Below are 16270 nucleotides of genomic sequence, written 5' to 3'. Positions count from 1 at the left end.
CTACTTCACTATTTTACTATTTCACTATTTTACTACTTCACTATTTCACTATTTCACTATTTCACTATTTCACCATTTCAGTAGTTTACTATTTCACTATTTCACTATTTCACTATTTTACTACTTCACTATTTCACTATTTCACTATTTCATTATTTCATTATTTCATTATTTTACTATTTCATTATTTTACTACTTCACTATTTTACTATTTCAGAATTTTACTACTTCACTATTTTACTATTTCACTATTTTACTACTTCACTATTTCACTATTTCACTATTTCACCATTTCAGTAGTTTACTATTTCACTATTTCACTATTTCACTATTTCACCATTTCAGTAGTTTACTATTTCACTATTTCACTATTTCACTATTTCACCATTTCAGTAGTTTACTATTTCACTATTTTACTATCTCACTATTTCACTATTTTACTATTTTACTGTTTCACTATTTTATTACTTCACTGTCTTACTGTTTTACTATTCTGCTATTTTACTATTTTATTACTTTACTGTTTTGCTATACTACTATATGTACTACTATACTATTGTACTACTATGCTACTATACTACTATATTACTATACTACTATGCTACTGTGCTACTATACTACTACACCTACTATAACTACTATAACTACTACACTACCATACTACCATAACTACTATAACTACTATAACTACTATAACTACTATAACTATTATGAATACTATATAACTGTAAAACTGTACAACTAAATTACTAATCCACTATGCTACTATTATGTCATTCCACTAGTCTGCAAATGTCACTAGATTACTATACAACTTGCAATTGTAACTATTTCACTATACTACTCTATCATTACGCTACTGTACTATACTTATGTACTGAACTGTTTTTAAATTGTTATACTTATTATATTTTTTTTAATAGTGTTTTTCTCACCATGCTAGAAATAAATTTCCATATAATAATAATAACTATGATGAATTAAATTTGATACACTTATGATTTTATCCAAAATTTTCTCTATATCTAACGTTACTCTATCGGCAAAGAGTCTTGTATTACTAGTTCATAATTTTCATTAAAAATTTAATCACGTGTCTCCGATTGTCCGAGTATACGTCCGTACAATAGAATAACGAATTCGAATTAATTATTGTAATGGGTTAATTTTTTAGCCAGTCGATTACGAGTGCTTTTGAAACTGATGGTTTGAGAGACATATCATTAAAACGTCGAACGTGAAAACCCGGAATAGCAAGCTTCCATCTATGTAGATACTCGCTTTGTTTGCGTTTCTTTCAGCCAGTAAACGTTTTTCCAATCGACGAATGCATTCGGAAATACCGAATCTGTCGTACGTATCTAACGTGTACGCTATCGACGTGAAAAAAATAATTCCTTTTTTTTTTCCCCACCGTTCCCCATCCCCACTTTTGCCTGCAATCGCTATCATTTCTCTTCTGGTTCATTTCTCTGTTCCCTCGATCCTCTCGTACGTCTATGACGATGCGAACGTGAAAAGAATTGTCTGATAAAAACGAATGGCTCTATTCAATATTTTGTGTTATTCCTGATGGAACTATGGACTGGAAGGGAAGGGGAAATACGCAGAACAATTCGCGTGAAATTCTGCATTCAAACTTTAAAGTGTTTTACTTCGTCGTTGATTTATCCTCTCCAACGTATGAATTTCTTTGGACAGAAAGTTAAGAACGCCTGACAGTAAAATAAAACAATGATCCACCGATAAAATACGTTATCTCATTATAATCTCGTATACAATGCAGCATCATAGAAGACACTACATCATTTTAACAATTTAATCCTTTGTGGAATCTTTATTAAATATCGCGATCGATGTTTGAAATATCGACGGTGAATATTGATAGCGGAATGGTGTTACAGTTTTGAAATGGTCCTTTGTTTGGAGGTTGAAAAGAGGCGATGAAGGTACAAGTTTTAAATGATTGGTAACAGTTTGCAGCACGATTCGATATCTGGAATATCTGTGGCGTTGATAACAGGTTGGCACGCTCACGAAAGTTCGAGTGCCAAACGAAAGCTCTTCTCGTTTCTGTTTACAGAGATGTAAAGTGAATGTTTGCCAGGTTCGCCAATATTTTCTATTGTAGTACTAACATTGTAATGTGTTCAGGTTGATTCTTGTTTCAGTGTTTACACGGCATGTTATGTACCGGGCGCAAATATTATTACGAAAGTCAGTAATTTTGAGAAAAGCTTTGTTCTTAATGAGAGTGTGGTTTTAGTTGCCTTAAGATATCTTTACTTTTATAACCTTATTTCATCTCTTACTAATTGACGAGTTAGTTTGCTTTCAGGTATTAATATATTTAATTTAATTACAATTTACATTAGATATTAACATTCAAATTGTAAGAGTAACAGATAGTTTAAGACTAATTACATAAATTATTAAATAATATGTATCATGTTATATTAAATACAATTTACCACAGATAGTTTATTAAACAATTCGTACCACAGAATGTGTTTTCGCATTATTAAATAAAACATATTAAGGAAATTTCATTAAGGAAGCCTTGAAAAATATTTTCGTTCAATTAAAGGTACTAAAATCTGAAAATTAGTATTTAATAATAGCTTACTTTAAATTAAATTGCACTACAAACTTGTAAATATATCATACAATATATAAATAACATTTAATTAATACTAATAAACGCTTTATGTAATAAAATTATGCTTCCTTTCTCGGTTACGTGAATTTAAACTTGAGAAAATACAGCGGGCCTCGTACAAGTCACGTGGTTGCGCAGTACGAACTGCGCATAGCATCTGCGCTTGCGCAGAACCGCAAGGACCCGCCACGGCGCAAGCGGACGCCATTACTATCGAAGTGTTACGCGTCGCGCGTGTGATTTTGTGCAATTGTGACAAAAGTGCTTTTTGCTGTTCCTCTACATGGATAATCGATCTCTAAATGGTGAGTCATTACATTTGTCAATTATTTTTATTACATGTAATATATACTGTGAGGAATTTCATATCAAACATTTTATTTTCGAGAGAAATGTCGTTTGACACTTTCTGTCAGCGTCGAAGTGCGACGTTTAAAATGGACGCGTAATTGTTCCGTTTTATTAGATTAGTTTTAAATGAAATATCGATGTAGTATGTAATAATGTTTTATTACAATTTGACATTTTTCGAAATATCTCTTTTAAATACGAGGACATAAATTTTAACCTTTCTTGCAATATTTTATGTAGATAGTATTACTAGATGTATTATGTAAATAACACTGTGTAACATGATATGAAAACTGTTCAGGTTCGAATAAAATACACATAATCATATTTTTGTAAAAATTGTCTAGTAATGTTAATATTAATTTTAATTACAGTAGTAAGATAATATTGTGAATAATGTTTGACTGCTTTGTTGTAAAGTCAAAATTAAAAATTGTAACATGTATAAAAGAGGAGAATAGAATGTTTGATATACTTATAATAATAAGAATATTTATAACATAATAAGAGTATGTACATAGAGGTTAAGTTACATTTTAATCAGATCTCGTTATATTTGATCGCTACACGCATCACAGTATGATACCATATTTTGACATCGTTATTTTCCTTAACAATAGCCTTGAATTTAATTATTATAATAAAAAAGCTATTATAATTCTTTATCAAATATAGATTATCTATATTTCTTTATTAAATATAGAAAAGAAATATTAAATACTAAAATGTGTTTTCAAACAGAAATCTTTGCATTCCATGAATAAACCTCATTAAAAAAATACGCGGTTTATGTATCTTTCAAAAAATTAAGGAGAATTGACTTCGTAGAAATTGTAGTATTCTCCCAGAGGCAAGTTAGAACTACATAGCAGAGTTTGGTATTCTACATTTTCGTTTCTACCTTGTGCTTAGTTTAATTAATACTTTTACTGAATATTCAGTGGTTCTCATTGATATTTGGACATGAGTACATTTACACAATTATTGTTAACTGTTTAAACTAACCTTCTGTGGTCTTGTATGGAATATGTTAAATCTTGAGGTTTTATTCTAAATTCTATTATTCCTATATCCACGTTAGTTCGGTACAAAAGTATTTACCTGACATACTACAGAATTACATATGAAGTGCCATTTCTTGAGTTAACAACATGGGTTGACATCTTAATTATACATTACAAAAAATCATTCTTTGACTTACATTTCAACATGCATTCTTTGTAATCTTATCAGATACAGACGAGTTCAGATAAAATTACAGTTTGTTAACCTCCAGTTCAATATTCTGTTTCGTACAAAACGTGCACAACAAACGGTAACTGTCTTACGTCGGTGTCTCCTTTCAAAACATCTCGCGGGACAAAACAAACAAATTTGAAAGGCACCGGTGCGCAATAAGCCCCGCGACTCGTTATATCGTTTGCCCTCTATCAATCGGCTCCTTGCCAATCGATACACAGGGGTTTGTTGTTGTTATCTGTCGTGTTCCTTCGCGCCGTTGCACTTTTAGAATATTCAAGCTGCTCTCGCAATTTTTCCGCGCTGTATATTTTCTGGCAGATAGGAACGGAAGCGTGTTTGAACGTCGTACGGTTCTGCATCTTCCCTCCTTATTGAATTTGAAGCATCCTTTTCAGATATATATCTGCTTGAAATATTACAGGATATTAGAGTATCGATATCTATTACACTGCGTAATTATAATTTATAACATAAATATATGTATACAGAAACGTTTCAGAAAAAAGTTGTACGATATCAAGGTTACATAAAATGGCGGCAACAATTTCCCATCAAACACATTCCATTTTTCTATGAATAATTAAAACCGACAATAATTTTTAAATTTGATGAACAAATTTTATTTTCACTAAAGCCAAAGCGGTCATATGACCAATTCACAAGATTTTTATTATACAAGCTATAAGTCAGATGTCTAAGTTAGAAGTCTAAAGTCAGATTATAACGTCATACCACCATTATATTTTAGAAACAGCTTCAAACATGGAAAAATGTTTCAGAAAAGTTGTAGATATCAAATGGGGGTTCCATTTAAGAAACTGAAGACGCGACCTTCAAACCAAGGTCAAATTGTTGCCACCATCTTAACTCTCGATATCTACAACTATTGTCCGAAACATTTTTCCGTATTTAAAGCCCTTTCCGGAATATAAGGGTGGAGACTTTAGAGAGAGCCTGTATACGGAAGGTTTATAAAAGAGAATAATCCGTTGAATAGCGTTTGTTCGTCGGATGCAACGTTGTAGATTATTGGCAGGGTGCAGCAAGCACGTTGCAAACGCGGAATTGTTGCAGTGTTTCGAAGCAATAAAAGCTTGAGAACGATGAAGCTTTAAAATAAGGTAAAAGCGAAACGACGCAACTTTCGACGACCAAGCAGAGTTCAACCGGCGTTGAATTACAGAAAGGGAGAAGTAATTAAACGCTTTGAAAACGCGTTTAGGTACTCCATTAGGAGAGCTTCGAAAGGTACTCGAGATAGGAAAGGTAATTATGGTGCGTTTTTAGGTCTGCGAATCGAGGATTAAAAGTCAATCGATGCGTCGAACAGTAAGCAATAAGGATAATTAAACAACTTACTGTTTCTTTTCTCCATTAAACTTTACAAACTTTTTGTTTACCCTCGCGCTCTGAATGTAGTCGATAGAGCTCGTTATATGACCGTGCTGAGTAATTGCGCGTGATTTGAATTACGTGATTTTAAAAGTTTGCTGGAAGAGGAATAGGGGTTTTTAAGGGAAATAGATGTTTGTATGTAACGAGTTTCGTGAATGGTTTAATGTGTATACATATGGTTTACTTGGTACTTTTAGAATGTTTAATTATAATTTTTAAAATCAATTAATTCTAGTTAATTAAAATTTTGTAATTTATGAACTTTTGCTGTTACTTATTGAAATTTCTGTTATTAAATTTCGAAACTTTTAAATTGATGTATTTTCGAATTTTTAGACATTAGGTTTCTAAATTTGAAAATTTGCAAATTTGGAATTTTTGCATGTTTGATTTTCTGAGTTTCTGAATTTCGAATTCTTTTCCTTTCTTCTCACAAATTGAAATTTCTGTATTACTAAATTTCAAAACTTCTAAATTTTCAAATTCCTACTTTCATGTTTCAAAACTTCTAAATTTTCAAATTCCTACTTTCGTGTTTCAAAATTTCATCAAATTTAAAAATTTGAAAGTTACATATTTTTCAAATTTCTCAATTTCCAAATTCCCAACATTTATTTCAGAAAAATTTCCCCATTGTTGAATCTCAAACTCCTAAATTTCTAAATTCAGAAAAATAGAAGAAGAAGTAATTAACGACTATATTTCAGAATGAAACATAACCTGAAAAAATAAAAAAATTCAAAAATTAATTAACGAAAATATATTTGAACGTAACGTGACACGATGTAAGAGAAGAGTGTTGTGTCACGTTTTAATGAAACGTGTCGGAATGTTGTGTAAGTGCGGGTTGGTAATATAACAAGATGTAATATTCATGACGGGCGCTAGGCCGGACAGAGAGCAGGGTTGTTGTCCTGAGGTTTACAGGGGTTCCAAGGGGTGAAACTCAAGGAAGATGGGTTGATGGCTCTTGACTGGCCGGTACCAGACACTCTTCATCTTGTTACTATCCTCCTCGCTAAATATGCGCTTCGGTGATTCTAACATTTCCACCTTCTTTTCCTACCCTCGTCATGTCTTCGGGGCTTTTCGGTGCATTGTTCTCGAACTTCTGTAAACCAATCTTCCGACTCCATTATCTGTAACTATTCTATGCTCGCTACTTCATTATACCGTCTAATTTATTCCGTCTTCTTCATTATCTCTTCATTCTTCATTGTCTCTTCATCTTCTTCAAATTTCATTTTTTATTTCTTGTTCTTTGCTTTTTTACTTCCTCTTTGTTCTTTGCTGTTTCTTGGTTTTCATTTTTTAGTACTTCTTTATTCGTCAGTGTTTTTTACACTTTTTTGTATACTTCAGTTTTCGTTATTTCTTTTTCTTCATTTTTACTATTTCTTGTTCTTCATTTTTACTATTTCTTGTTCTTCATCTTTTACTATTTCTAACCCTTCACTTGTTCTTCATTTTTCTTCAAGACTTATTATTTCTTCTTCAGAGTTATTATTTTTTGTTCTTCACTCTTTTGTATTTCTTCACTTTTCCCTGTTTCTTGCTCTTTATTTTTTACTACTTCTTTATTCTTCACTTTTTTTCAGTCTTTTTTGTATTTCTTCAGCCTTCATTATTTCTGATTCTTCTTCATTCTTTGTGATTTGTCGTTCTTCATTTTTTTATTAAAAACACATTTCTTTATTCTTCACTGTTTCTTAGTTTTCACTCTTTTGTGTTTCTTCAGTCTTCATTATTTCCTATTCTTCAGTTTTATTATTTCTTGCTCTTCATTTTGTACTATTTCTAATTTTTCACTTTTTACCATATTCTTAATTTTTCTTCAAATGTTTTCAGGCTTATTTTTTGTTCTTCACCCTTTTTGCACTTCTTCACTTTTTACTCTTTCTTGTTCTTTATTTTTTACTTCTTTTTTATTCTCCACTGTTTTTCAGTCTTTTTTGTATTTCTTCAGCGTTCATTATTTCTGATTCTTCACATTCGAATTATACATACATTTAATTTATTCATGTAATCCTTACCAGTACAAAATGAGTAACATGTTACATAAGATAGCGTCACACTAAATCATTACAATCTGCATCATTATAAAACAAACTTCCCAAACGAGACTTTCACACTTCACCTCAAAAATCCGTCAGACGTTCCCCAAAAATCGTCGACGCAAAAATGTTTAACACGTGAAAAATAAACACAGAGAGGAAGAATATTCACGGGAATAATTCTTCCACTGCAAGATTCGCACGAACTGTTTATTTTATAAGCGTAAGGAAAATGTTATTTTGTAGGAGAAACGGTGGAAATAGAGTAACTCCGTGTATTCCGTTCGCAGAACTTAAAGGTCACGATTATTCCTCTCGGTTTCTGCTTTCGTATAATCCTGCTCCGTCTTCGCCACCCACTCGGCTAGCCTCCAAAGGTCTCTTCGTTCCTTCCAGTGTTTACCCACCATTCACTTAAAACCCTGGACCTCGGTCTACTTCGTCTTCCCTGTTCCTCGACCGTGTCTCTCCCCTGTTTCCACACTGTTTTGTGTGTCTTCGAGCTGGAGATAAGTTCACGAGCCGGTCCACTTCAAGTTTATGATCTAATTTTCGACTGATCTTTCTGGTCACCGTGTTTTAATTAACATGTCACATCTATATTGTGGACATCTTCCCTTTTTTTCTGAATTTCCGTATGTTCATTCTTAGTGCAGGATTTTAAAAACAGCACGATTCTAAAAACAATATTAACTACTATTTGGATTTGCTTAAGTACTATTCAATTTGAAGAGTTGAAAGAAGACCATATCTGTATGCATACACGTTAATCCTACCTAACCTCTACGTACAAAGGCTAATCTGAACTAACGTTTATAGGCAAAGGTTAGTTTAACCTAACCCATAGTAACAAAGGTGAGAGCAACCTAACATCCACATAAAAATCTTAGTCTAACCTAACCTCTACGTGCAAAAGCTAGACTAATCTAACCTTTACGTACAAAGGTTAGTGTAACATAACCATTACATACGAAGGTTAGACTAACCTAACCTCTACTTACAAAGGTTAATCTAACATAACCTTTACACACAAAGGTTAGTCTAAATTAACCCATAGTAACAAAGGTTAGAGCAACCTAACCACCACGTGCAAAGGTTAGACTAATCTAACCTTTACGTACAAAGGTTAGTCTAACCTAACCATTACATACGAAGGTTAGACTAACCTAACCTCTACTTACAAAGGTTAATCTAACCTAACCTTTACACACAAAGGTTAGTCCAAACTAACCTCTAGATACAAAGGTTAATCTAACCTAACCTTTACACACAAAGGTTAGTCTAAACTAACCCATGGTAACAAAGGTTAGAGCAACCTAACCTCCACATGCAATGGTTAGACTAATCTAACCTTTACGTACAAAGGTTAGTCTAACCTAACCATTACATACGAAGGTTAGACTAACCTAACCTCTACTTGCAATAACTTGGATTAACTACTATTTGGATTGGATTAAGTACTATTCAATTTGAAGAGTTAACCCAAAGGTACATGTTTTGGGTACTTCTGAAATTAGTGTCTGAGAAGTGTGAGGAAGTGTGCAACCTAACCATAACCGTAAATAGATGTAAAACGAGCATTGTAAAGGGTACATTGCCCCCATCGTCTGGACCATTCTCCCATAGAAAAAAACGCGGTGTCATTGGACTGAGGAAGCTTCCTAGTGGAAGAAGGGAATTCTTGTAGCTCGAAACTCGCCTATATGTGCGGCTCAAAATACAGAAGACATAGAATGGATGGTGTGTTAGGCGGCTAGGTCGAGATCGAGGGTAGTACCGGGCTTTTGTTGCGGTTGAAATATTTGAAAGCGATGTTTCTTTCGACGTTCTTCATCCCTCTCGGTTGGCCTCTGTTCGCGGAGTAACATCTTGTTGGTTTCTTCGACTTTCCCTTTATTTCCGCGACGTGCCTTCGCTCTCTTCGCCTCCCGCGTTTTTCTTCATTTCCAGCACGAAGGCCGAAGGCATCAGTCGAGCAAGCAATATCTTAAAAACTCCGAGACTGGCCAGCATCCAAAGTTCGGGGCACCTCGGGGATATAGCTACAGGCCTGGGGATCAATTTCGACTGTTCTTTAGGTTGCCTCGATGGATGTTTATTCTCATCGAGAATTTCAATCGACCGGTAAGGGGGTAGGCTAAGTTAGGAAAAGGATAAAAGCTTGATTGCGACAAGCTGTAGAAGCTTAATGTCCTCTAACCGTTGAAGGGTAGGAATACCATAGGTGCTAGGGACAGATAAAAGCTTTATACTAGCACTGTAAAAGCTTAATGTGTTCTAACCTCTGGAGGATAGGTTCAAGTAGGAATATCATGAGCTAAGGTAGGATGAAAGCATTCGTACTCTTCATAAATTCTTAATGTGATGTAGCTTTTGGTGGATGGTGAGGACGCAATCCTAAGGGGTTGAGGTTTGGTTCGGATAAAAGCTTCATTGAGACTAACACTATTTATAAAAGCTTAATGCGATCTAACCTAAGAATAATAGCCCTAATGTGGATTACATTTGATTAGGATGTTTAAGTGAATCTAACCCTGTCTGTAAGAGCTTAATGTCATCTAACCCTGTTTGTAAAAGCCTAATGTAACGTAACCTCTGAAGAGAAGGCTTAAGTCAAAAGTACTATAGGTTAGGTTAGGTTAGATTCCATTAGCATAACATAGTAAGAAAGCTTAATTGAATCTAACCCTATTTGCAGAAGTTTAATGTGACCTAACCTTTGAAGAAAAGGCTGAAAGCAAAAGCTTAGTTACGTCTAACCTTGATAATAAAAGCCTAATGTGATCTCACCTCTGAGGAGAAGGCTTAAGTCAAAAGTACCATAAGTCAGGTTAGGTTAGATTACATTAGCATAACATAGTAGGAAAGCTTAATTGAATCTAACCCTATTTATAGAAGGTTAATGTGATCTAACCTTCGCAAAGGTTAAGTGACTGCACAGTTAGGTCAGGTTAGAAATAGGTTAGACTAAAAAAACGCAGTTGTAAATTGATTTCACTAAAATGAAATTGCAATCTTACATGAATACCGTTTAAACGCTAATTAATGAAATAATTAGTGTGTTGACGTATATTCGGTGAATGACGTCGATTACAAGAAAAAGTTTGGTAACATTTCGCGTCGGTGTGCGGCTCACAAAGCGAAACGAAGCAGCGCGATCGAATCGATCGGATCAAAGTAGAAATTAAAAGAGCCGTGTACAAGTTGAAAGCAAAATACTGGTGAACTCGGTCAATCAGAACACCTCGAGTGCCCTCGACAAACTTTTCGTTCCGCGTTTATTCGAAAACTAGACGCATTGTTCGCGCCCGTCGGGGCAACTTTAAATTCGACAAACTGTTTCCGTTTCGATCCTTAAAATCTAATTTATAGCTAAAGTCGGACAAAATCACGACAATTTTTTCGTCGAGCCCGGAATAAATTCGTCGAATACGACGGAAACTTTTAACCGGTTACTTTTTGCTTATTATCGAGGTCGTTTAAAGCTTATTTATTAATGTATGTAAGGGTTGTTTCATTAATATTTAATAATAGATACATAATTCGATCTATCGTGTTTGTTTCATATTAATTTATTTGTTTGTTATAATTAATACAGCGGTGGTAGTGAATTTTCTCACTATCTCAATTTCTCGTGAAACATCAATCACATTTCACTGTAAATGTTGCAATTTCCGAATTATATAATAACAATTTATTGCGGATGAAGAAGAACGAAAAATATGGACATTTGATCAATTAAGGAGGCGATTGGTTGAAAAACGCGAGGAGGTATCGTTGAGAGTGCAGCAACTGGCAACGTAAACACAAATCGTTAGATTGAACCCCCTGGCAAACCCCTTCTTCCCTCTTGTCACACCACCTACACCGTCGACGTGTTTTTTGTTCATTGTGTCGTGCCACGGTTGAATAATTTTCCGTTTTCTGCTTCCTCACGACTTTCGCCGGCGACAGCAAATAATAACCGGTGTTCTGACTCGGAGACCGAACCTTCAACGCTGTATCGAGACAGGAAATTCTCTTTCTGTCGCTTATCTTTTATTTTTTCCACCCTTTTGAATCGCTTGTCGAAGAAATCGAGTAACGATTTGTCCTTGATTCTTCACTATTTTTAATGCTGCAACCGATCATGGGTTCATTACTGTATTTCTATATTACTTATGTTACGATTTCCTGTTTTTGTAGTAGGGTCGATCCACGTTAAATCGATCACTGTTGGATGTCACCATCAAATGCTCTAATCAAAATATGTTCTTCATGTTGAAATTAGGGGAGGTTTAATTCATACCGTAGTTAATCAACTTGTATGTGCACAGTCTAACCTGACCATATCTGTATGCATATACGTTAATCCTACCTAACCTCTACGTACAAAGGTTAATCTGATCTAACGTTTATAGGCAAATGTTAGTCTAATCTAACCATTACATACGAAGGTTACACTAACCTAACCTCTACTTACAAAGGTTAATCTAACCTAACCTTTACACACAAAGGTTAGTCTAAATTCTACTTACAAAGGTTAATCTAACCTAACCTTTACACTCAAAGGTTAGTCTAAACTAACCTCTACATACAAAATCTAATCTAACCTAACATTTACACACAAAGGTTAATCTAACCTAACCTCTACATACAGAAGTTAATCTAACCTAACCTTCAGGCACAATGGTTAGTCAAATTTAACCTTGCTTTATACCACTGGTCGCCCTCGCTAGCTGAACGCGTCACGCGCCTACCCAAACTTTTTATAACAAATTGACGGAATTAAAAAAAATATTTTAATGTACCCCAATCCTTTGTGAATGAAACGACACAAAATTTAGCTAAATCAGTTGAGTAGTTTCTGAGAAAAAAATTCGTAAGTGAGGCCTATTTTCGCAAAAATGGGCAAAAACTGCAGACTTTGAAGGCTTGTTATTTCTTAACAAATTCGAAACCGGCAAAATGATGACTTAAACCTCCCCTAATTTCACATGGAGTACAGTATATTTTGTTTAGAGCAAAATCGCAGATGGTGATGTCAAAAAGTAATCGATTTATCGTGGAATGACCCAGTAATATTTAAAACATTAAGTTTACTTAAATTTAATTTTTCAAATATACCCGTATTAAATACTCGAAGAAAGTAAATTTTACAGCGACCAGAAAGTTTGACATCAAAAACATATCGCATTATTTCGAAATCGATTTTTCGATTTATTTAACTACAAAATGTCAGTCACATTTAATTAATTTTTATCGGAACAGAAAAATAACTGGTTCGCTTTGAACTGTTATTCGCACGCAAAATTGAACGTTTCGCTACTTTTTTGATATTCAGAATGTTTAATTATTGGGATCAAAGAGAAACGTTGCAGGAGTAGGAGGGATTAATAATTAGGAAACTATGCCGCGTTATTATGATTTCGTAAAATATCGTTGTGATGTGTCAGCGCTAAAACCTAATAACACTTTGCAGAGAATAGCATTAACACTCCATTTGCCAGCTAGAAAGGGTTTTAACCAGTAGTTACAGAGTGAAAATTAATGAGTTGACTTACTGAACCGAGGCAGCTTCCAATTTTCCTTGTAATTCTGTATGTTCAGGCTAATTGAATTCGGCCGAGGATCAGCTCCGTTAAATACAACTCTAAACACTACTTTATTCCCGGTTAATTGATAAATATAAATTGCGATATGAGAGTACACAGAACGGTTTTCGGGCTTTAACGTTTTGGAACATTTCAGAATCCGTTGCAATACGCTTTAATGCGATGTATCGGACAAACAAATCATACGAGTCGTAAATAGTGGAGAAACGCGGAAACGGAATAATTTATTTCCATTGGTATTAATAATTATAATGAACGTTCAATTTACAACTGTATTTGCGACTGACTGTTTATATATTTCGCTTTTAATTAATTCAAATGTTATTGTCGAAGGATGGAAAATATATTTGAATATGATAAAGGGGTATTACTCATTTCAATTCGCATTGTTTTCGTTAGAAATTGGGGGCTGTAGAAATGTAGAATAATAGAATTTGAAAATTTTTTCCTGATTGTGGACTTTAGTAATTTTATATCCAACTCGTCTATTTGGACAATTTGAAAATTTTTGCAATTCTAAAATTTATTAATCTAATAAACTTAAAATTTAATTATTTAGTAATCAATTTGAAATTGAAAATTACATCAGTCAAATTTGAAATTTGACAATTCATTTGTTCTTTCATAAATTAAATAATTTTACAATTTATTAATTTGTGAATTTGCAAATTTATTAATTTGTAAACTTGCGAATTTATTAACTTTCAATCTGCAAAACTTATATGTACATTCATAAATGCACCAAACTATAAATTTACAATTTTGAAAATATCCAACCTTCATCACCATAAAATTGCAAACAGCTCCAATTTCCTCAATCATGCTCCTTCATAAATTCCGAACTCCATAAAACGAACAATTAATTGAACCAAATTGTGTCGGAAATACGTGGGAAGAATAGCAGAAGGTGTCATCTAAAATTCCGTATCGTAATCCATGAGGACAGAAACGACAGGATGTCGAGAAAACTGTCTGCTATTCTCCTGCATATTTCTCCGGGACACAAGGATAAAGGAGTAAGGAGGGGGGTTAAACGTAAGAGAAACACTGGAGAAAGAAAGAGAGAGAGGCAGGATTGCAAATCGGATTCGCGAGCTTGCAACGACAAATCTTGAAACGGTTTTCCTCTTCTCAAGAAAACGAGACTTGTACAGTGCTTAAGGAGCCCGGAAATGGTCCCTCGTGAGGACCTTGGGTGCCCAACAAACATTTCGTACATTTCCCTGCCTCTTGTACACCATTTGACTTATTTATTAAACCATCGCTCAAATATTTATATTCGGTACTTTATACTTTGTATTTCAACGATTGTTAAATACTCTCAAGCTAATTGTTTTATGTAGATTTAAGTAAAATTTTATAAGTTTGGGTTATGTCTGAATGTAAAATAACCATGGTTATTCGTTGTGTTGTAAATTGTGTGCGATTGTGTTGTCATAGCGAAAGTAGCGATAAGTTTTGTAGCGCAGAGCGAAGAAAGAGCGAGCGAGATAACATTTGTAAATTTCTGAGAAGCGATGCCTAGCTGGCGATCTCCTTGCGAGCACAGGGACGCTTCGGCGAACCTGGGGCCGTTCAAGCCACGGCTAGGGGAGGTGCTGTATGCATCGCCCTGAGGCCGGTATGACCCTGAGAGGGAGATGACGAAGGTCTCCGGTAGTGAGGGACAGTGGACGGAGAACCACTTGGTTGTTCTCCGGGACCTTTAGGCTGGTCCAGGAGTAAAGTCGCTATGGTAGATAAGGGTAGTATTCGGGAAAAGTCAGAAAGGCCCGAGCGTGTTGCGGACATTGCTTGGGCGAGGCCCGAATATTCATTATTAACTTGTCGGTTGTAGAAGTTAGAAGCTATCTGCTCGCTCTTGCAAGAAATAGAAATTACACCGAAAAATCGATTATATTTTCTGACGTTGTATTGTTCGACGACAAACGGTAATACATTTGCGTCCACTATATATATTTTTATAAATTCTTGGCTGTTAAACTATAACTATTCTAGTACTGTACTTTAGCAATTGACAAGTTTTCAAATATACGAGTGTAGGAATTTTTTAAATTACAAAATTACTATAAATTTACAATTTCCCAAAATTTAATTATTCCCCGTTTGAGGAAAGTTTAATTATATAATATTTAAGATTATTCCGAAAAATCGCCATTACCTCAACAAGCATGTTCGCTCCGTACAATTACTTCGCTTTTAACGCATTTGTATTTTTTGCTACGAAAATTATTTCAATCTCGAGAGATTAAAGTTTTTCACGAAAATTACTGCGCCCTTAACAGATCTAAATGTTCAGCAGAAATTACTTCCAACCCAACTGCTTCAAATTTCCTACAAAATGACTATAAAAATTCGCAGCACAGTTGCCTCGTATCTTATGCACAAAAACCATACGTATATTCTGTGGCGCATAACGAAAGTTATAATTCTTTAATAAAAAACGGGCTATTTAATTTAATCGTCTTAAAATTTCATCTCCTTAACATAACTCGCTGCTTACCATTTTAAGAATTAATTTAATTTAATGGACTACTAAATATTCGCTAAAGATTATCATTTTAAATACAACTTATGTGAAGTAAGATTATTTTGAAAAAAAAAACAAAAAAACTAAGCATAGAATGTAGAAGATAATTTCTTATATCTCATAGTTATATTCGGAAGGATATGTATGGTTATATCGCCACGCGCTGTATCACGACGCATTATATCGCCACGCGTTGTAATACCATTCATTATATCGCCACGCATTATATCGCCACGCGTTGTATTACCACTCATTATATCGCCACGCGTTGTACATCACGCATTATATCGCCACGCGTTGTATCACCACGCATTATATCGCCACGCGTTGTATCGCCACGCATTATATCGCCACGCGTTGTAATACCACTCATTACATCGCCGGGCGTTATATCACTACGCATTATATCGCCACGCGTTGTATCACCACGCATTATATCGCCACG

The 16270-nt window shown here is 34.4% G+C and overlaps 1 protein-coding gene across 5 annotated transcripts in view; it reads left to right on the top strand.

The window, feature by feature from the left end:
• LOC100877990 (dipeptidase 1) overlaps positions 1-16270 on the top strand; it is a 414301-nt gene that overhangs the window by 77267 nt on the left and 320764 nt on the right. For 2 of the 5 annotated variants that reach the window (XM_076534710.1, XM_076534708.1), the window contains exon 1: positions 2768-2964. The exons of 1 other annotated variant lie outside the window; for it this stretch is intronic. The gene's annotated coding sequence lies outside the window, so the exon portion shown is untranslated. Of the gene's footprint in view, positions 1-2763; positions 2965-16270 lie in introns of those variants that run through there. 2 more of the 5 variants (XM_076534713.1, XM_076534714.1) reach the window with 2 other exon arrangements.

Source organism: Megachile rotundata, chromosome 8 (assembly GCF_050947335.1).
Source record: "Megachile rotundata isolate GNS110a chromosome 8, iyMegRotu1, whole genome shotgun sequence".
Taxonomy (NCBI): domain Eukaryota; kingdom Metazoa; phylum Arthropoda; class Insecta; order Hymenoptera; family Megachilidae; genus Megachile; species Megachile rotundata.
Note: the sequence above shows the minus strand (reverse complement) of the source record. Positions and strands in the feature narration are given on the sequence as shown.